Raw genomic sequence first — 21,631 nt, forward strand, 5'->3', positions numbered from 1 at the left:
GTGTGTGAAATGTGTCAATCGCGTGAGAGTTGGCAGCCCTGCTTAGGGCCGGGCGATAAAACGATAACGATAATTATCGCGATATAATTTTTCTCGATAAAACGATATCAAGAGTTCGATAAATATTCGATAATGTTTATGCGGCAAAAGCAGAATGAAACTCATTTGAACCACGCGCAACACGGACCATTTATCCGCTTGCCTCAAAGTCCAAACGGCAGCGCGAGCTCACTGAGCCGATGCGTTTACTCTGATCGCTCTCGTCACGAAATCCAGTGAGAAGCGCTTGAACTCAGCAAAGAACATAAAATATGTAAAAAATATGGACAAAGCGTCTGTGACGTCACCCATAGACTTTCTGAAGAACGGTTTTGAGGCCGTTTATGGGGGGTATGGGCGGCGCCATCTTGGAAAATCTTGGGAAATCCTAACCCCGCCCACCTTCTGGCCAATCCATATATGGGTAAAGGACGCGAGTCCAGTTATTCTGCAAATGTAACAGCGCGCGTCACTCAGCTCGCTCTGCTACTCCGGTTATCTCTGTATGTATATTTTAGGCAACAATAAAACGAAATATGTTTTCTTTATGTATGCTTTTCGTTTTCATTTAAAGAAATCTTAAACATTATAGCCACACAAATGTGGTTCAGGCATATAAATTACTAAATATAAAGTACAACCCTGCCTCTTTTCGTATAAATATAATATAAAAATATTAAACATTTTAATATGGTCCAGGCAATATGTGCATTTGTACTAAACAACAGATGTTGCAGGAAACAACATTACAGATCATCTTCGTTGTATTAAAATTTAAAATGACAAAACTCAACATTTTAATAATCTTTTTGTTAAATTTCAGTTTTATCAATATTAGCCATTATAAAAGTATAAGTAAAAGGTATAAGAAGCTATACAAATAAAGCAAACAATTCAGTCAAACATACAAAGTCAGCGCTCTAGTCTAACCATACAACGGTAAAGTTAAATAGCTTATAAAGTTATGAAACTTCACTTAGCCCTCAGCCAAAACGATTGGCCAGGGAACAAATTATAGATTCACAAGACCAAAAATCGCCCATTAGATATACACAAGATGAATTATATCTCATGTTTAACCACTACAGAGACGCCAGAGTCAGCGGCGGCGAGGAAAGGCTGTTCCAGGTGGGGTACATGACCGCCGAGCGCCCGGTGATCGCCTGCATCTCACAACCTGGATAAAATTTTCATAAATCTTTATAAATAAACCACAGATTTGAGCTTTAAACAACTACATTCTCACCTGAAAAACTCTTAAAACTACATTTCATGATACAAAAACAGTAGTATTATATTTCAACTGTATATTAAAAAATGGCGCTTCTTATGTTGTCATTATCCTTGGCGCAGCCTATGCTCGTTATCAGCTGTCAATCAAGCTGTCAATCAAAGTTAGCCACGCCCTTATTTGTCATACATTTTATATCTAAATACGATCTGAACTAACGAGTTAGAAAAAAATTCACCCCCCTCACAGTTGTCAGGCACTCGGAACCTATCGAAAAATACAATAAAAGTCCATGGGACCAACCTGTAAAAACATGAATTTATGCTGTGAAAACGGACATTTTAACATAGGGGTCTATGGACATTTGCTCCCTTTTGGTACCTGCCCCTAGCGGATTTTCGATGTATTGCAGTTTTTCGCACTTCCGGATAGGCTTCAATATTTCAGATTAGAATGTTGCTGCTTGGATTTAAACCAGTTTAAAGGCAGATGAAACAGCGCTGACAAACAGGAGAAACACTGTGCGCAGAAGGTTTTTCCGTCTACAAATTCCCATCATTTACCATGGATTTACTGTAACGTTAGCCTAGTAATATTAACTGCACCATGAAATGTGGATACATATTGAATTGTATTATATTATTAATGCAGACGCTGTATTAAAGGACTGATGGAATATGATTACAGTATTTAATAATGTATTTAGGCTACTGTTTTTCATACAAATACCATAGAAACCATAAAGTTACATTTTGCCATGATAGTGAGGTGCTACAGGGTATGCCTGGTTTCATCTGTGGTTATCATGATCTAAATGTATGATACTGGATGACCAATGGTTAAGTTTAATAAAACTCAAACAGTCAGAATATTACATTTTACCAAATAAAAATTAGCACATGCAGAAATTAATTGTCCAATAAAGATATTTATTTTGTTAAGGAAAAATGACAAATGTTTGAATGTTATTGTAACGATCACCAGCTGGAGCTGCCCTTGTGAGCCACCAGAGGGCAGTCCACATCAGACTATCATATTCACTCACTAACTACATTTCCCATAACTCACTGCCCGGACTCAACTTCACTTATCACTGATCACATTCACCTGTACCTCATTCACTGATTGCATTCACCTGTCTCATCCTGTTAGTCTCTATATACATACCTTGTTCATTCATTCACTCACCGCGAAGACTTGTTAAGTGTTACACTGCTATTCTGAGCGTTTCCCTGGTTGTCTTGTTTCTTGTTTTTGGATATCTTGCCCTGTTTCCTGGATTACTCTCTTGCCTCTGGTCCCTGGATTACTCTCTTGCCTCTGGTCCCTGCCTGTTTTGTTTGTTTGTTTGTTTCTTTGTTTTGGACTGCTTTCCTGTGTATGACCCTAGCCTGTATGTTGGATTACGCCTCTGGATTGCCCCACAAAATAAAGCTGCATTTGGATCTCCTACTTCGTGTCTCTGAGCAGTACGTGACAGAAGACTTCGCCACACTTCAGATCCAGCAGCTATGACCTCCTGTAATACAGCAGTACGGATCTCACCTGATCTTCCCAGTATGAGCCGGGAGTTCGCTGGACAGATCGCAGCCTTAGCCCTGGATAGCCTCGATCTGTTCCAGTACACCTGGGGGTTTTTTCCTCTCGCTGTCTCTTGCTCTCTGGGTGACGAGGCTATTAAGTTATGTTACCGGCTGGGGGCTAAGGAGGTCGACCCGAGGGAGCTCCCCGATCTCTCTGGTCTGGATTGGAGAGAGGCACTCTCCAGATGTCTGGAGAGCTTCCTTCCGTGGCACCCCAGTCCAGCCGAGCCCGCACTTTACGCCAGTCCAGCTAAGCCTGCACTTCACGCCAGCCCAGAGCCCTCTTCACTGCTGGTCCCGTTCAGCACAGAGCCCTCTTCACCGCTGGTCCCGTCCAGCACAGAGCCCTCTTCACCGCTGGTCCCGTCCAGCACAGAGCCCTCTTCACTGCTGGTCCCGTCCAGCACAGAGCCCTCTTCACCGCTGCTTCCGTCCAGCACAGAGCCTTCACTGCTGGTCCTGTCCAGCACAGAGCCTTCACTGCTGGTCCCGTCCAGCACAGAGCCCTCTTCACTGCTGGTCCCGTCCAGCACAGAGCCCTCTTCACCGCTGCTTCCGTCCAGCACAGAGCCTTCACTGCTGGTCCTGTCCAGCACAGAGCCTTCACTGCTGGTCCCGTCCAGCACAGAGCCCTCTTCACCGCTGGTCCCGTCCAGCACAGAGCCCTCCTCACCGCTGGTTCCGTCCAGCACAGAGCCTTCACTGCTGGTCCCGTCCAGCACAGAGCCTTCACTGCTGGTCCCGCCCAGCTCAGAGCCCTCTTCGCTGCTGGTCCCGCCCAGCTCAGAGCCCTCTTCGCCGCTGGTCCCGTCCAGCTCAGAGCCCTCTTCGCCGCTGGTTCTGTCCAGCTCAAAGCCTTCTTCATCGCTGGTCCTAACCAGCTCAGAGTCCTCTTCGCCGCTGGTCCTACCCAGCTCAAAGCCCTCGCCGCCGCTGGTCCCGTCAAGCTCAGAGTGCGCTTCTGCTGATCCAGAGACTGTTCACGTCGCTTCTGCTGATCCAGAGACTGTTCACGTTGCTTCTGCTGATCCAGAGACTGTTCACGTCGCTTCTGCTGATCCTGAGACTGTTCATGTCGCTTCTGCTGATGCAGAGACTGTTCACGTCGCTTCTGCTGATCCAGAGACTGTTCACGTCGCTTCAGCTGATCCAGAGACTGTTCACGTCACTTCTGCCGATCCAGAGAGTGAGCTTCACGTCACTTCTGCCGATCCAGAGACTGAGCTTCACGTCACTTCTGCCGATCCAGAGACTGAGCTTCACGTCACTTCTGCCGATCCAGAGACTGAGCTTCACGTCACGTCCGCCCGTCAAGTGTCTCGTCCCGCCGAGACTGAATCTCTTTCTGAGCCTGAAACTGATCTGGATACTGAGCTTGAATCTGTTCCTCTTCCTCTTTCTGCGCCTGTGTCTCCAGACACGATGACCTCCGCCACCGAACCAGTGTCTCAGGACAAGATGGCCGACTCCACGCATGTGTCTTCGGACAAGATGGCCGACTCCACGCCTGTGTCTTCGGACAAGATGGCCGACTCCACGCCTGTGTCTTCGGACAAGATGGCAGACTCCACGCCTGTGTCTTCGGACAAGATGGCCGACTCCACGCCTGTGTCCTCGGACAAGATTGCCGACTCCATGCCTGTGTCTTCGGACAAGATGGCCGACTCCACGCCTGTGTCTTCGGACAAGATGGCCGACTCCACGCCTGTGTCTTCGGACAAGATGGCCGACTCCACGTCTGTGTCTTCGGACAAGATGCCCGACTCCACGCCTGTGTCTTCGGACAAGATGGCCGACTCCACGCCTGTGTCTTCGGACAAGATGGCCACCGCCGAGCCAGTGTTTCAGGACAAGATGGTCTCCGCTGAGCCGGTGTCTGTTCCTGTCCTTGAGCCGGTGTCTGTTCCTGTCCCTGTGTCTGTTCCTGTTCCTGAGCCGGTGTCTGTTCCTGTGCCCTGGCCGCCTGAAGGGTCTTCTCCTCCCTGGCCGCCTGAAGGGTCGTCTCCTCCCTGGCCGCCTGAAGGGTCGTCTCCTCCCTGGCCGCCTGAAGGGTCGTCTCCTCCCTGGTCGCCTGCACAGCCTGCTCCGCCCTGGCCGCCTGCACAGCCTGCTCCGCCTGCACAGCCTGCTCCGCCCTGGCCGCCTGCACAGCCTGCTCCGCCCTGGACGCCTGCACAGCCTGCTCCGCCCTGGCCTTCCGCCCTGCCGGAGTCTTCAGGTCCCCTTCTGCTGCACGGGCCTGGCCCTCCGTCCTGCCCCCGGGTCCGCCTCCGCTCCACCTCCCTCCTGGACACTTTTAGGAGCGTCTGGAATCCGCTCCTTAAAGGGGGGGCTATGTAACGATCACCAGCTGGAGCTGCCCTTGTGAGCCACCAGAGGGCAGTCCACATCAGACTATCATATTCACTCACTAACTACATTTCCCATAACTCACTGCCCGGACTCAACTTCACTTATCGCTGATCACATTCACCTGTACCTCATTCACTGATTGCATTCACCTGTCTCATCCTGTTAGTCTGTCTATATATACCTTGTTCATTCATTCACTCACCGCGAAGTCTTGTTAAGTGTTACACTGCTATTCTGAGCGTTTCCCTGGTTGTCTTGTTTCTTGTTTTTGGATATCTTGCCCTGTTTCCTGGATTACTATCTTGCCCTGTTTCCTGGATTACTCTCTTGCCTCTGGTCCCTGGATTACTCTCTTGCCTCTGGTCCCTGCCTGTTTTGTTTGTTTGTTTGTTTCTTTGTTTTGGACTGCTTTCCTGTGTATGACCCTAGCCTGTATGTTGGATTACGCCTCTGGATTGCCCCACAAAATAAAGCTGCATTTGGATCTCCTACTTCGTGTCTCTGAGCAGTACGTGACAGTTATAGATTTGTGAAATGTTCACCAGTTTGGCAAGTGTTTGTGCTGATATGTTCTGACAATAAAGAGTAGTTTAAAACCACAATTAACGCTCTGGTTTCTACAACTTTCACTTAGGAGCAAAAATCTGCCTTTAAACTTGAAAGAAATAAAGATTTGACTTTTATCGTGATAATTATCGATATCGACTGATATAAAAAAATGATCGTGATATTTTTTTTTTTGCCATATCGCCCAGACCTAGTTCACAGGTGTCCCTTGTCTAACCATTAGTCTTGTGTGTATTTAAACCCTCATGTTTGCATGTGTCTTTGTCAAGTATTGTTACCTGTAAACCACTGATGTGAGTCCTTTTCATGTTCGTGTTTTTGAGTTTTCATGCCGCGCCATGTTTTTGTTTCATGTTTGGTTTTGTTTATAATAAACTGCACTTGGGTTCTCAGTTGCCACCAGTGGATCACTTATATAAGTATGGTACAATACGGTGTATATGAGTGAATGATGGATAAGGATTTAAAATATGAAGAAAACAAAAACAAATTGGCAATAATTTTAGGACTTTCTATACTTATTAGGGTTGTGTATGATCTCCAGTGTCGAAATCCTGGTGTTAAGGACTTTTAGAGTAAAGTGTTAATTTTCTGGTGTTGAATTTTAAGGGATTAACACTGCTAGTGTAAACTGCACCCTCTGGGGGGGGGGGGATATGTGGAGTTAAATTAATAACACCGAGAGAGTGTAATTAGTTACATCCGGGACATTTACGCGCTGGGCGCAGTAAATGTTTCAGAGCTGAAACTTTTTTGAAAGACGCCATTTTCTTTGACTCGCGATGCAAGGCATACGAGGAGGGAAAACGCATCAATTAAGTGTTTTATCGCATTTATACATGCATTTTATAACATCATATTGTTTTATAACAATATGTAGCTATATGCTGTGCATGGCTAAACTGCTCTCAGAAGGGCATTTTCCATGACGCGCGATGTGGAGCAGACCAGGATGGTGTTGCTTTTTAACAGGGAAACGACGAAAGCAAGTGTTTTAACTAATTTACAATATGTATTTTATAACATATTGATTTATAGCGATATTTAAATGCTCTGCGCGCTTAAACGAGCCGAAACTTTTTTCAAAGGCGACATCTTCTTTAACTCAATACGGAGCTGACGACGAGGAGATTTGCTTGTAACGTTAACAGGGAAAACACCGAAAGTAAGTGTTATTACCTAATTTACAAGATGTATTTCATGGCATTATATTGTTTTGTAACGATATTTATGTGATGTGCGCGCTTAAACCTTTCTCACAGACTTAGCTCCATCTTCTTTGACTCGTGACGCAGTGCAGAGTTTGCCTTTAACAGTGAAAACAGGGAGTAAGTTTTTTAACTTATTTACAATACGTGTTTTATAATGTTATATTGTTTTATGATAATATTTGTGACGTGCAAATAAAGTAGCCTATGTATTTATCCTCAAACTATCTTTTACTCTCGTTTGCCAGCACACCTAACAGTTAACGCATAACGTTAACTGAAAAACAGAAGAACAACTCCACAAACTGCGGACCGACAATGCACGTGAAATTGTCACTTTATTTCCTTATTTGGTGGACCAATTTTCTTAAAATCCTTTCTTAAAATTGGTAAGTAGCATAATTCTTTCAGATTAAATATGTATGCAAAATGTATTTATCAGATTTACTTTTGGTTGATGTTTGGATATGCTTTAAATGTATTGATTTAGCTATTTGTGTTTGCTAGGAGCATTTCTATGATGCACCAAGTAGCTAAGAGTAGCAGGCTGGGTGTTTAAAGACAGACTAGAACCTGGTGATGGTAAGACTTAACAGATAACATACATGTATGATGCGCCCTCAGATCACTTGGACGTGGTTGTGTACAGTAGTAAAAACTATATAAATACTGTTCGTTTTCTCACACAAACCGCTCGTTTCGTGTCTTAGGCCATCAATAAGTACTTATGATGGGGAATTGTTTAATTTGGACTTCTCTGTGCATGCTCTTTGAGGTGGTGACCATAGACCTGCATTATACGACTGACAGACAAGAACGGTTTGACCTAAAAATATCAAAATTGAAACTACTGCGGAAACAAAGACACCTAAGTTACATCTCGGATGCCCTTGAGGTAAGCTAAAACATACCACAATTTAATTTGAGTGAACTATCCCTTTAAAGGGTTAGTTCACCCACAAATGGAAATTCTGCCATTAATTACTCACCCTCATGTAGTTCCAAACATGTAATACTTTCTTTCATCTTCACAACACAAATGAAGATATTTTTAATGAAATCTGAGAGGTTCCTATCCCTCCATTGACAGTCCAGGCAACTACCACTTTCAAGCCCCAGAAAGGTACATCATTAAAGTACTCCATGCGACATTTTATTAAACTATGCAAGTGCTGTGTTTGCAGCAAAAAAACATTTACCACTTAATTTATAAAATATTAATTTCCAACATGCGTTCATGAGATAATTACAAGACGTGCATGTTGTTAATGCGAGAGCAGATGTTGTTGTGTGATTGTGCATTGAAGATTAATATTTTGTAAATAAAGTTGGGTTAAAATTGTCGTAAAAAAAGTCATAAAATTGAGGTCAAACCACTGGAGTCACATGGATTACTTGTGATTTTCTTTATACCTTTCCGTGGCTTTGGAAGTGATAGTTGAATAGGCTGTCGTTTCTTTAATTTAAATCTTTAATTTCATTAAAAATAACTTCATTAAGTGTTCCGAAGATGAGCAAAACTCTTACTGGTTTGGAACAACATACAGGTGAATAATTAATGACAGAATACAAATTTTTGGATGAATTAAGTCTTTAATTTACTTGTAAATCAGTAAATTCAAGTCTTAATCTAACCAAAATAGTTTATTGTTTGAGTCACGAAAGTCTAAGATGGTTGAACTTTTTCCACCATAAACTTGCTGTATTTATAAAACACAAATTGTATTGATTGTAATTGGTCTGGTTTTGTGTTGTCTAGGGAACCAGCACTCCAGGATTTTTTGAGAAAGTTGGATCTGCACAGCCTTTCCTTCTCTGTGAAACAACTATGCACTGAACTTTACTGTTAGCAACTGGACACAACTAATCCACTCATATTCTGCAATTGTTTTTCATCTGCTGAATGTTGTTGACCCAAGCACCGCTGTACTGTTGCAAAGTCGAAGGTACTGAATCAACTTCACTGACACAGAGCTTACATTCACTGACATGTACAGGACTTGAGGTATTGCAGACCATTTGAATAAGCAGCTTTCATATAATTCTGGTGACAGAAATGCCTATATTGTGCCACTGCCTTCATCATTTATTTTAAAAGTTAACCTATGATGTAAAGGGGCTTGTTAGTTAATAAAAAACTAGTTTGTTAAAACAACTGCTTGCATTTTGCCTTTATTTTTAACTTTACAATGAACAGAATTCTACTATGATCCCAGACTGAGGTTACAATTTAACTTTCTGGATTGTTTTGAAATAAAGGTTTGAAAGAGTAATATAGAGTGATGTGTTTATTTCAAAGAGTTTATTTTACAGTTCTTTAAAGTGGCAGATGCAGAACACTAATAAGAAAAACTGGTAACTCCCTTAGTGTTTTTATTTGTAAAAATGTGTTTTATCAACACCAGGATGGTGTAATATTTGACTCCTATAAGGTTGAGAAGATTGTGATTTCCATTTTTTTAAAAGTGTTAGGTCAACACCAGAACAGTGTAGAATTTTAACTGCACCCAGTTCTGTAACAGTGTTGTTGTTCTCTGCATTGATGTTAATATCTTACTCTCTTAGTGTTCATATTGTAACACTGTGTCGGTGTTGCGAGAGGCAACACTTTTGAAAGTGTTGAATTAACACTTTGTGGGTGGTTCCCATATATACACTTTAAAGTGTTGAAATTAACTCTATTGGTGTTGATTTCCGAATTTCAAATTTACTGTGTGTAATGCAGTACACATTTCAAAAATGTAATTAACCATTTTTTTTGGTGAATCAGATCTTTTTCCCCATGAAAATGTCATGGGTAATGTAATGAATTTTTAAATTAATTACATTTCTACCATTGTTGGCATATACAAATGTGCTGATCTCCATAATTGGAGCTCTACAAACAATTAGTGCTCGGAAAACTACATTTGAATCACAATTAATTTAATCAATTTGGGATTTCATATAGACATGGGCTCATTTTTGGTGATTTTTGGCTGTTAACTCAAAATTCAGAACCAAATAAAAAAAAAGCTGGAAAACGTTTAAAAATGTTCTCCAATAAAGTAAATAAGACTTATTTTATCAACAGAATTGTGTAATCTAACACACAAATATGGGTTAAATTTATTGCCTGTGTCATTGTTAGCCGGAATGACATACTGTTAGACGGAAGGACATTCTGCAATATTTTTCAGGATTACCATAAAAACCATCCTCACTATCATTTTTCTTTCCAACACTCAAACTTGAAACAAAGTTAGAGACCCTGACAATTTTTTAATTATTTAAAAATATGTAAAATTTACAGTAAATCTGTAAAATTATAATGCTTGTAAAAATAAACAATGGCCAAGGGTATAGTCCAACACATTATACAACTAAAACATTTAGGGCCCTATTTTAACGATCTGAAACGTAAGTATCAAACGCAAAACACAAGTAACTTTGTGGGGGGATCTCGGGCTCTGTTGTTATTATACCGGCGGGATAAATGACTCTTGCGCCTGACACAAATCTAAAATGGGTTGGTCTGAATTAGCTACATTACTCATAGCGTGGTTTGGGCGTAACGTGAAATAAACCAATCAGAGCGTCATCTCACATTCCCTTTAAGAGCAGGCGCGCTTGTTCCATGGCGGATTGCTATTATAACGGCGGATTTGCCAGGCGCACGCCAGGAGCGGTTCACAGCCGAGGAGACCGACGTTCTCGCCAGGGCCGTAAAAGATAGAGAAGTGACATTGTATGGGGATGGGAGAAACCCACCCAAATTAGCTTTGGTTAAACAGGCGTATAATAATTTGGGTAAATGTGTAAGGTAGATCTATGCCTATTTTTCACATCTTCATGGAAACCACAATGATTTCCCTCGTGTTGTAATATTTTTCTTGTAATAATGTATGGTTTGCAAAAATGTGAACTGTTGCGTCTGTGTAGATGAGCGAAGCAAAGTGTGTGCGCGTTGTGCACACACTACATTATGGGCAAGCATGCGCCCTTAAAATAGCATCTGAATGTCGTGGCACTGACTTTAGACTAGGTTTTTCCTGGTCTGTGGTGCAATTGTTTTCTGAAACTGCAAAATAGCACCAGGGATCGTTTGCGCCGGAACACGCCACCTCATTCCCTAATTCCCTAAACGCTTAAGTTCATTCCCTTATTTACCGACTGTGGAGGGAAAAGTCCGCTGTGCGTCGGGTGAGAAATAGGAATGATACATGCGTTGGTGTACAAAGTCAATTGCGCTGGGTGCAAGATAGGGCCCTTAGGCTTATTGCAAATGAGTCAAGTCAAGTCACCTTCATTTATATAGTGCTTTTAACAATATAGATTGTTTCAAAGCAGCTTTACAGTGATAATAGGAAATTAAAGCAGCACTATGCAGTTTTTTTAGCTTAATTTGAACGGCTTAGGAGTCATTGGAATGGTTATATGACATTTTTCGGGTTGAATGGTGGTCGTCTTGCACCCCCCGAGCGCCTGTGAGCCGAAAAACCACACTTGCAACTTTGGGCCGGTGGGCCGCGTCAGGAAGTATCGCGTGATATCAGGTCTCGCGATGTAACAAATTGCTTTACGGCACTGCACACATACACTATCTAAACATTTATTTGCTAGCCTTATGTGTATCATACATACCTCAGTGGACACGGCTCTGTGCGTTCACCGGGTTGTTTGAAAAAAAAAAGCGAGAAAACAGCGAAGAAATCGGCAAAGCTGCATAGTGCTGCTTTCTAGAGCTGATGTAAAGCCAAAACAATCTCTGTTACTTTAAAGCAGGCTGCTTTAAAGTAACAGAGATTGTTTTGGCTTTACATCAGCTCTAGAATAAAGTTATTGTCCAGCTAAAGTTAGTTTTGATTGATTCACTTCCATTGCAAAGATCATTAGTTATTAACTTAGGGGCCGCTACACCCTTCTAACAGAAAACCCCTTAAAGGATTAGTTCACTTTTAAAAAAACTTTTGCTGATAATTTACTCACCTCCATGTCATCCAAGATGTCCATGTCTTTCTTTCTTCAGTCGAAAAGAAATTAAGGTTTTTGATGAAAACATTAGAGGATTTCCCCCCATATAATGGACTCCAATGGGACCCAAACGGTTCAAGGTCCAAATGACAGTTTCAGTGCAGCTTCAAAGGGCGCACATTTGTAAACACGTCAAGCTTGACCTTTTCAACGTAATTGCGTATTACGTGACGTCACGAACGTGCATCACAGAACAGAGCAAGACGAGCATTTGTGCTTATAAAACTTAAACTTTTTTATTTATTTTTGAAATGGCCGATCGTTTAGCTCAGGGGTGGGCAAACTTTTTGGCTCAAGGGCCACACTGGGTTTTAAAAATTTGACAGAGGGCCGGCCCAGTAGCAGATTATGAAGCACGATCTCATGAAAGTGCGTATCTATACCACACATTTTATTTCTCGTGCCATTTATATGCCAAAAATGTTTTGGTTTTTTTTGGGTTTTTTTTGCGTGCATGCTACACACTGTAAACCCCTTGGTTAGGATTAGGGGTGTGGAGTGCGTGCCTATTACACGCCATAAAGTGCATATCATATGCACGCGAAAACATATTCACACTTTCATAAGATCGGGCTGAGCAAACAGACAATGTTGTGGCAATGTCTGTGCAAAATTCAACAACTGAGAGACGACATTCTGACAATACATTTTTTTTATACTAGATATCCCCCATTTAGCATGTTATGTTTTGATGTTAATTTTTAAAAATGTTAGATAATTATAGCCTATACTTTTTAAATATTGTTTATCCTTATTATTATTTAATGGCCTAACAGTAAATTAGAAACAAAACATCTGCAAGTGTACACTTAGAAGAGTAAAAATTACAGGTTACGTTAATTCAACTTTATTAAAACTGAATGGCAATTGCACTTCCAAAAGTCATACATTTGTGGAAATAAACGAATATACAAATTTATTTTAAGAATAATAAAATAAAACATAAAAGGCAAAGGGAGATCAGAACATTTAATGAAAAAAAAAAACGGGTTCTGTACATGGCAGACAGGGGAGCGTAGCCGAAAGCCGGGCGATAAAGGTCGGTAAACGGAATCGGGCAGGATACATCCACAAATCCAGAGGAGCAAAGAAACTAAATAGCAGACAAATCAAAGGAAAAACTAAGGTGTGCAAGCGGTTACCAAACATTTTTTTTCTCATTGAGTTTCCAAAAAAGGAAAAAACATTAACGTGCAACAAGTCTATGCGCTTAAGGCGCTGTCTGTTTGGTTTCCATGGTGACGCGTCATTGCTTGTTACGTGGCACACACACCGCAGCCATAACAGCGCTGAATGAATGATGATCTGCTTTTATGTAATTTTTCCTTTTTTACATTTGTTAGCTATGGCATGAAATATCTGATATTCCGATTGTCAAATATATGCAACGCAATATATATATAACGCAAAGTATTGCAAGAAAAAAGGCAAAATTAATGCGATCTTAAGACAATTTTTTTAAATACTCGGCGGGCCGGATTAAACAGCCTAACGGGCCGCATGTGGCCCGCGGGCCGTAGTTTGCCCACCCCTGGTTTAGCTAGATAAGACCCTTATTCATCGTCTGGTATCGTTTAAAGCCCTTTGAAGCTGCACTGAAACTGTCATTTGGACCTTGAACCGTTTGGGTCCCATTGGAGTCCATTATATGGGGGGAAATCCTCGAATGTTTTCATCAAAAACCTTAATTTCTTTTCGACTGAAGAAAGAAAGACATGGACATCTTGGATGACATGGGGGTGAGTAAATTATCAGCAAAAGTTTTTTTTATTTTAATATAGGCCTTAGTGGTCCCTAGTACTGTATCTGAAATCTCTTTCCAAAAATTCGAGATGGGTCTGTCTGCGGACTGCAAGACTGAGGGCGTAACTTGAAGGGGGCGTAACTTGAAGGGGGCGTAACTTGAAGTTGTCCAAATCACAACCGAATCACACGAGATGTCAGAAGAACGAGATTTTGTTGGCAAGACGGCAGCTCGTTTAGAGGGTTCAGAGACCACGGTAAGAATATTTTCCACAGATAACCGTGTAAGAAATGTTCATACAGTATTGTGGTGTTTTTTTGGTACTGTTTCTGGAGTTGATAATCTATTAAAAGTTATTATTTATTTAAAACTAAACCGTTCTCGCTTGGTGTTGTTAAGTATTTTACTGGCTGGCGTGGTAATAATAATGCTGCCTTGCTCTTGGAATTGGCGTAAAACGGCTTTCCTTGGTATAAAATGTACATGAACACCCTCCAATTTCGAACTTGAATGCAATGAGCTCGAAATCACGATTTCAAAAGTTGTAAATATCACATTTCTGATAGCACGTGAAAGCAACATAAGTTAACTAATGGCAGGCAATAAAAACAATATAAGCTAACTAACGTTAGCCAGGGTAAACATTAGGCTAATTCGGGAGCTCACTCTGTAACATGCAACGTGTAACGTGTAATGTTATTTATTTCCCCTCACACATTGCTGCATTCAGAATAATGCAAGTTTAGTTGTGATTACTTGACGGGTGCCTTTTTACATGAATGTACCGCAGTATTTCTGAAGATCTTGTTCACCAGAACAATAAATGTTAATGTTTGTGATAATTTTAATTCTTATTTTATTTTCCTCTAGCTTCATTCAACAGTTTAAAGTATCTTAAAAAATCCAAACAAATGCCAGTTGTGCAGCAAAATGGGAGATTTCTACATTTGTGTGGGCCAAAGTTATGATTCAAGTCAAGGTTCTAGTGCTAAAATTATTTTAATTATCATAATATAACATTCACTTCTACATTAGACTAATGCTTTTTGTTTTAGGCAATAAGTGTTTCTTTTCATTTCTGAATTGTCTTGTTATGGTGGCAAATTAAAGGAGTAGTTCACTTTTAAAATGAAAATTCTGTCATCATATAATACTCACCCTCATGTTGTTTCAAACCTGTATGCATTTCTGTCTTCTGCTGAACACAAAGGAAGATATTTAGAAGAATGTCAGTAACCAGACAGTTTTTGGGTCCCATTGACTTCCATAGTAGGGAAAAAATATATACTATGGAAGTCAATGGGACCCAAAAACTGTCTGGTTACTGACATTCTTCTAAATATCTTCCTTTGTGTTCAGCAGAAGAAAAAAATGCATACAGGTTTGAAACAACATGAGGGTGAGTATTTGATGACAACATTTTCATTTTAAAAGTGAACTACTTTAATATTGAGGAAACAGTGCTACCAGAAAAGTTCATATTTAAAAAAAAGAAGAAATGCAAACATGTTTTACACTTAAACTTTTCTTTTCTTTTGTCAACAGGTGTGGTAAACTGAAACTCCTTTTCAGGGGAGTATAAAAGGACCTACCGCATTCCCTATCTGATCTCCCGTTGCATTCAATGTGATGATTTGTACAAAGACTGTTAAAGGAGAACTCCGGTCAATTTTAACATTGAGCTCATTTTTTTGTAAATTTGGAGTGCTGTCAGTACAGAGAACAACGACAAAAATCGGTGTTCCCTACACCGAGTTATTCTATTTTTAAAATTTGCACCCTGTTGACTTCAATGGGGCAAGTTTTAAACCTGCTTTTAGCCTCTTAACATCCTTGATGTGTCATTACAAGTGCACAGCCAATGTGAGTGATTCCTTTAGAGTGAACACGAGTGAATCTGACTGCAGTAGATGTGAAAGATATGGATAAAAATTATGTTAATTCGGCCAGCGCTCATACCTGTATTTACATCCTGTTTTCGGTCGAAGTCCACAGTAATCGATTGTCGAGTTCACGCACATAGGTTTAGTTACCTATGATCACGCGCATGAACTCGACAATTGATTACTATAGACTTCGACCGAAAACAGGATGTAAATACAGGTATGAGCGCTGGCTGAAATATTATCATTTTTATTCATATCTTTCACATCTCAACCCAACTCATCCCCTTATATAACTAGGGCACAATACTTTAATTACAACAATTCATACTATACCAATCCTGCTGATTTCAACACTCAAACACAAAACACTCAATCATACACAAACTTACACGCACAGTAATGTATATTCTAACACACACACACACATAGCCTTCCTTCTCCACCCTCATGGTAATCTATCCCAAAAAACTTTTTTTTTTTTTGTCTTGTCAATTACTGTTTTTATTTGTTTCATGTTGAATGTGTGATACATGCTCTCTATATATACTTTTTATAATATCAAATAATCATTGTTTACTGTACGTTTTATGTTCTTTACACTTTGTTTGGGTTTTGTATCGTGTGAGGTTTTGACAATATTTGTATAACACTTTTTGAAAATTTAATATAAAAAAAAGGATGTTAAGAGGCTAAAAGCAGGTTTAAAACTTGCCCAATTGAAGTCAACAGGGTGCAAATTTTAAAAGGAGGATAACACGGTGTAGACAACACCGATTTTTGTCGTTATTCTCTGTAATGACAGCACTCCAAATGTACAAAAAAATGAGCTCAATGTTAAAATTGACCGGAGTTCTCCTTAAAGGATACTGGGGAAGTGGACAAAGAGGAAAACCTAAAGGGTTCTACTCTGAAAATGATTTTGCTGGATACTGCTGCATGGACTGTTTTTATGTGGCTGGAGGCACAATCTGATTTTCTATGACAATATTAGTGACATAAATTGTGGATTGGGTTTGCATAAACCCTCCTTGTGTTGCCTTTCAATAAAAGTTTTTTTGTGATAAGTTTGCTTGTAGTTAATTTGTCTCAAAGTATCATAAGATATTTGACAGTAGTGCATTTAACTGTTTATTAGTGTTGTCAAAAAATCGTTTGTCAGCACATCAGGCAATATGACATGAACAGATATTTAAAATTATTTATTTAAAACATGAAAAGATGTTTAACAATATTTATTTTAAAAAAAATGTTTTAAACAAAGCCAAATTTCAAAAGAATATCTATATTAGTACTTGCTCCACAGTCTAGTTGAGGTGGGACAATTAGAAAAAAACAATACATTGCAATATGGTTTCTAGCAATACATTATCAATACCTTGGCAGTGGCATAAATGCATATTGAAACTTGCTTTACTGTTTACAGACAAAAACAAGCATTTTGAAGATGTCATCTCAAAGGTTTATGTTCTTGAACAGCTAAGAGTCAGTTTAGTGCACTGCATTTGAATATGTTCAGTTAAACTTATGCGAGATCGATTAAGAAGCATACGAAACTAATCGCATACTTTTCTCTAATCGCTCTCACGGTCATTTGATGTCATCTCGTCATATCGCGGAAGTGGGCGTAACTTGAAGGGACGTGGCGGAAGTGGGCGTAACTTGAAGGGACGTGACGTAACTTGAAGGGGCGTGGCTTACGGCATGACGTAACTTGAAGGGGCGTAACTTGAAGTGGGCGTAACTTGAAGTGGGCATAACTTGAAGTCTTGCGGGGTGCAGACAGATACTATTGAAAAATTCAGCCTCGGTGCAGAATTATAGCCACTATAAGCCAGTCCCAGAATGAGCTTCCTTCAGACAGGCCGTTTCGGTGTCTGTAGCTTTAAATGATAATGAGGAAGAGAAAGGCGGCGCAAAGTGGAGGGTGGGTGTGGCCTTGACCATCTTGCGCAACGGTACCGTGGCGTGCATGTTTACGTTGGATATAGCAATGGCACGAAGACACGCAGTCTTTCAAGCATTTCAGTTTGACCCAGAATCTGATCCAGATGGAGAAGCAATGGATGAAGAAGTTGCAACTCAGCGGCTCCAGCAGGACGTTTCCGAATGGTTAGTTTAAAATATTATGTCTGGATACGGTACTTTATTCGGATGGTTTACAGTTATTATCATGTAGCTAACGCTAACCTACTGTTGCCTTTTCATGAGAGATCTGTAACGTCTGTATTTATCTTATTACAATTACATCAAGCTCTGCGATCTTGAAATGCGGATATCGCGCGCGCCATATAACCAACAAGAAAACGGTTATCCAAATAACAAAGTGTACAACACTCGCGTTACAGTGTGTATATTCACACACATAAACTGCATAGCTGCATAGCTAATGTTACAGCCACATTCTACGTGCAACAATCTAGGTAACCATAAACAGTAAAGCAACACACTTATATATCATTAGTTGACTTACTTGTCCGAGGTGTGTAGCTGAGCCAAAGAGAGTGATCCAGACTTTAGTTTCAGACCTTCAGCAAGCCCAGCTCTGTATTGACCCTTCGGTGTTCATTTGTACATCCAATTATTGAGCAATTGTTATGCTTCGCTCGCTCTAAAGCCATGATATCTCTCGTGGACAAACTAAAATCGCGTGCGCGCGTTCCCACTTCCTAGCTCATTTTCTCATGGGTGGAAAATATTCTCTGGGCGGGCAAAGCAGAGACAGGGGAGGTAACATTCCTCCTTATGACGTCATAAAGAGGAGATTCAAGATCAGCGCGTATGAGCCTCCATTTTCTCACAGGCAGAGAAAGATAGCAAAAGCTCGATTTACACCGATTGAAATTCTAGAAACTTGGGGACCATATACAGACTAGGGGAACTCATATTAATGTTAAAAAACCTCAGAAAGTGAAAATTTCATGTCATGGGACCTTTAAAAGTGAACTAATCCTTTAAGTTCTCTCTGCGCAAACTTTAAAAACGCGAACCTGTGAGAATGCTGATGGCGTGCACATGCATATTACGCGTTTAGTTTGTAGGAATATTTATAGGAGTTTGAACCTATTTTGATTCATATTGCAAGTTTGCTTGTTACTGATACATTATCATTCCACTGAGTCATCAACATAATACCTTGCTCTCTTTTTTCCAAGATACTCAGCCCTAGCTTCTGCATCTGCATTTATCCTGGCTCTGAACCGTCTCTGCCTCTCTTTATTAGACAGAGTCATCTGGAAGGACAGAATTGACCTTAAAACACCAGAAGCTATACTAAAGCTTTAATAAAATGTTGATATATTAATAAATATGATTACATTATTCATGATTTGACCATTAACATTAAAAAATTCAATTCAATGATAATGACCCATGTGACTCATTGAATCATATGACATCAAGATGAATGACAGCAAAAATATGGCAAAATAATGATATTTAAATATTTACATTAGGTAAATAATGTTAATGTTATTAATATAACTATAATAACTATGCCTAAAAGTTTACAAATGTTAATTAAAAACTAGATTGTTATGCATATGTCGTTCTGGATAATGGATGACGTCCTGGCTAACAGAGGTTCCCTTGCGAGAACGGTTCTTTCGTACTGTGTTCCAAACGCTATGGGAAACTCCTTTCTCAAGAAATATTGAAGCCTTTATTTTAAAACGCATTGCAGCTGCACAGCAAGAGAGCATCATAGCTCGACTGAGCGAGCTGATTGGCTGTGCTGCGGCAACTGCACGAATCTATGGCGAGTCAGCAGAGGTAAGCGGTCCAATCGGAGTGCTTGGCACCTTGCCAACTTCGAGTGCGCCAATATAGGCGTGACATAAATTCAGAGAAAACTCGCCATATGACAGATTTAATCTCCTTCAGCTCGAGCTCTGTATCTCACCTCGTTTACGCTTACCTCTCCGGAAAAGAAGCCTTTCTCGTCGTGGAACAGCCTCCTCAGCGGAACAGCTTCAGCGCCAGCATCCACTTGCCAGCTGATTGTTTCCCTGTGGCATACGACGAGCATATCCTTTAAGCTTTCTCCGTCTAAAAGAGCAGAGCGCGTTGTTGCAAATGCCGCTCCACGTCTGCGAATCCTGCGGGATTCCCCTCCACGTGTCGGACAGACACACCCAGTCTGCTGTCTGCCTCGGTCCTGAGCACGCCGAGGCAGCACTCACTAAAGGCGGCTGCCTGCGCCGTCCCCGGCGCCCATTGGGCCCCGAAGGAAGAAGTGGCGCGAGCAGAGGATCCACGAGCGCGGTTATCTGAGCGCCTGCACACCGAGTCCGTCCCCGCGTGCCTCGCCCACACCTTCTGACACTTCTCGACAAGCTGGGACTGAAATGGCTTTCCCCAGAAGAGCCCGCTAGAAGCTGCCTTGATGAATGGTTCCTACCGGGGCGCCAGCAGACTCCTCTCCCGCTCCATTCTTCCCCGAGGTCCACAACGAGCTTACTAAATCCTGGTGCAAGCCCTTCTGCCTCTGCTACGCACTCATCCGTTGACGGCGCTGAGGAGAAGGGCTATGTAAAGCTCCCCCCGCTAGGAAGCGGTCGCCGCTCATCTATGCCCTCCCACTGCAGGCAGTTGGAGAACGAAAGCGACGCCCTCGTCTAAGCCGTGCAGGACTACTTCCACTATGGCCGGTCACGCCTACGGCGCCGCCGGTCAAGCCGCCTCTGCACTGCACACCATGGCGATCCTCCAGGTGTTCCAAGCCAAACTCCTCCGTGCTATGGATGAGTCAGGACCCGATCCGGATGCCTTTAAAGATCTCCGCAGTACTACGGGCCACTAAGACCACTGCTCAAGCCATCGGCCGCAACATGGCCAGCCTGGTTGTTCTGGAGCGCCACTTGTGGCTAAATTTAACCGAGATCAGGGACGCGGACAGGACCGCCTTCCTCGACTCACCAGTCTCCACAACAGGTCTCTTCGGCCCGTCCATCAGCGGCTTCGCAGAGCGCTTCACTGAGGCTCAGAAGGCTTCCAGTGCTGTGAAGCACTTTTTACCTAAGCGCTCCAGTTCGACTTCACGGCGCCCTAGAAGCACGCCGCAGCCAGAGAAACCAGCGCCGCCAGTCTATCAGCCCCGGCCAGCAGCTGAGACCGGCCCACGCTACAAGCCTACGAAACGCTACCCACTCCCCAGGTGCCAAGTGCATGGATGCGGCTCTCTCCCCCCTGAGACAGCGGGGAATGCGTATCCTGAACTACCTCGACGACTGGCTCATACTGACTCAGTCAGAGGCGGAGTCCCACACTCACAGAGCCTGGCTCCTTGGCCATCTAGAATGCCTCGGGCTCAGGGTAAACTTTGCCAAAAGTGTGCTGTCCCCCAGCCAACGGATCACATTCCTGGGAACAGTTCTCAACTCTGTTCAAATGAGAGCAGGCCCACACCGGGCCGGGCTCTATCAATACAGCGGCTCGCCGCGTCGTTCAAAGTGGGCTCCTATGTACCCCTCAGAACTTTTCAGAGGGTTTTGGGCCTTATGGCTTCGGCATCTTCAGTACTCCAATTAGGTCTACTGCGTATGCACCCCCTTCAGCTATGGCTAATGCCGCAAATTCCAGCCCATGTGTGGCGTTTGGGCCTCATGAACATCAGCGTAAACCAGCACTGTACCAGAGCTCTGGCCCCATGGAAGAACACCAGCTGATACCAGCAGGGTGTGAACATGAGTTTGGTTTCAGAGAGGAGGGTTATCTCAACAGACGCTTCCAACCTCGGTTGGGGAGCCCTGTACGAGGGCAGGCCTGCCTCCGGCCTCTGGTCGAGCTCGGAGAAATGCCTCCACACAAACTGCCTCGAAATGACAGCAGTTTATCTAGCTCTAAAAACCTTCCTCCCATATCTGGCGGGACACCACGTCTTGGTCCGTACGGACAACATGGCCGTGGTGTCCTACATAAATCGCCAGGGCGGCCTCAGGACTCGCAACTAGTTCACTATAGCCAAACAGCTACTGCTATGGGCTCACGCAAACCTGCGCTCACTCAGGGCA

At 42.2% G+C, this 21,631-nt stretch overlaps 1 protein-coding gene across 1 annotated transcript in view; it reads right to left on the reverse strand.

The window, feature by feature from the left end:
• The window catches only part of LOC308687580 (uncharacterized protein), a 31,284-nt gene extending 11,713 nt beyond the window's left edge, over positions 1 to 19,571 (reverse strand). The window contains exon 1 of the mRNA XM_081360209.1: positions 19,522 to 19,571. The gene's annotated coding sequence lies outside the window, so the exon portion shown is untranslated. The remainder of the gene's footprint in view (positions 1 to 19,521) is intronic.
• Between the last annotated feature and the right edge of the window lie 2,060 nt (positions 19,572 to 21,631).

The sequence above is a fragment of the Scardinius erythrophthalmus genome (genome assembly GCF_964197995.2).
Source record: "Scardinius erythrophthalmus genome assembly, chromosome: 3".
Classification (NCBI taxonomy): domain Eukaryota; kingdom Metazoa; phylum Chordata; class Actinopteri; order Cypriniformes; family Leuciscidae; genus Scardinius; species Scardinius erythrophthalmus.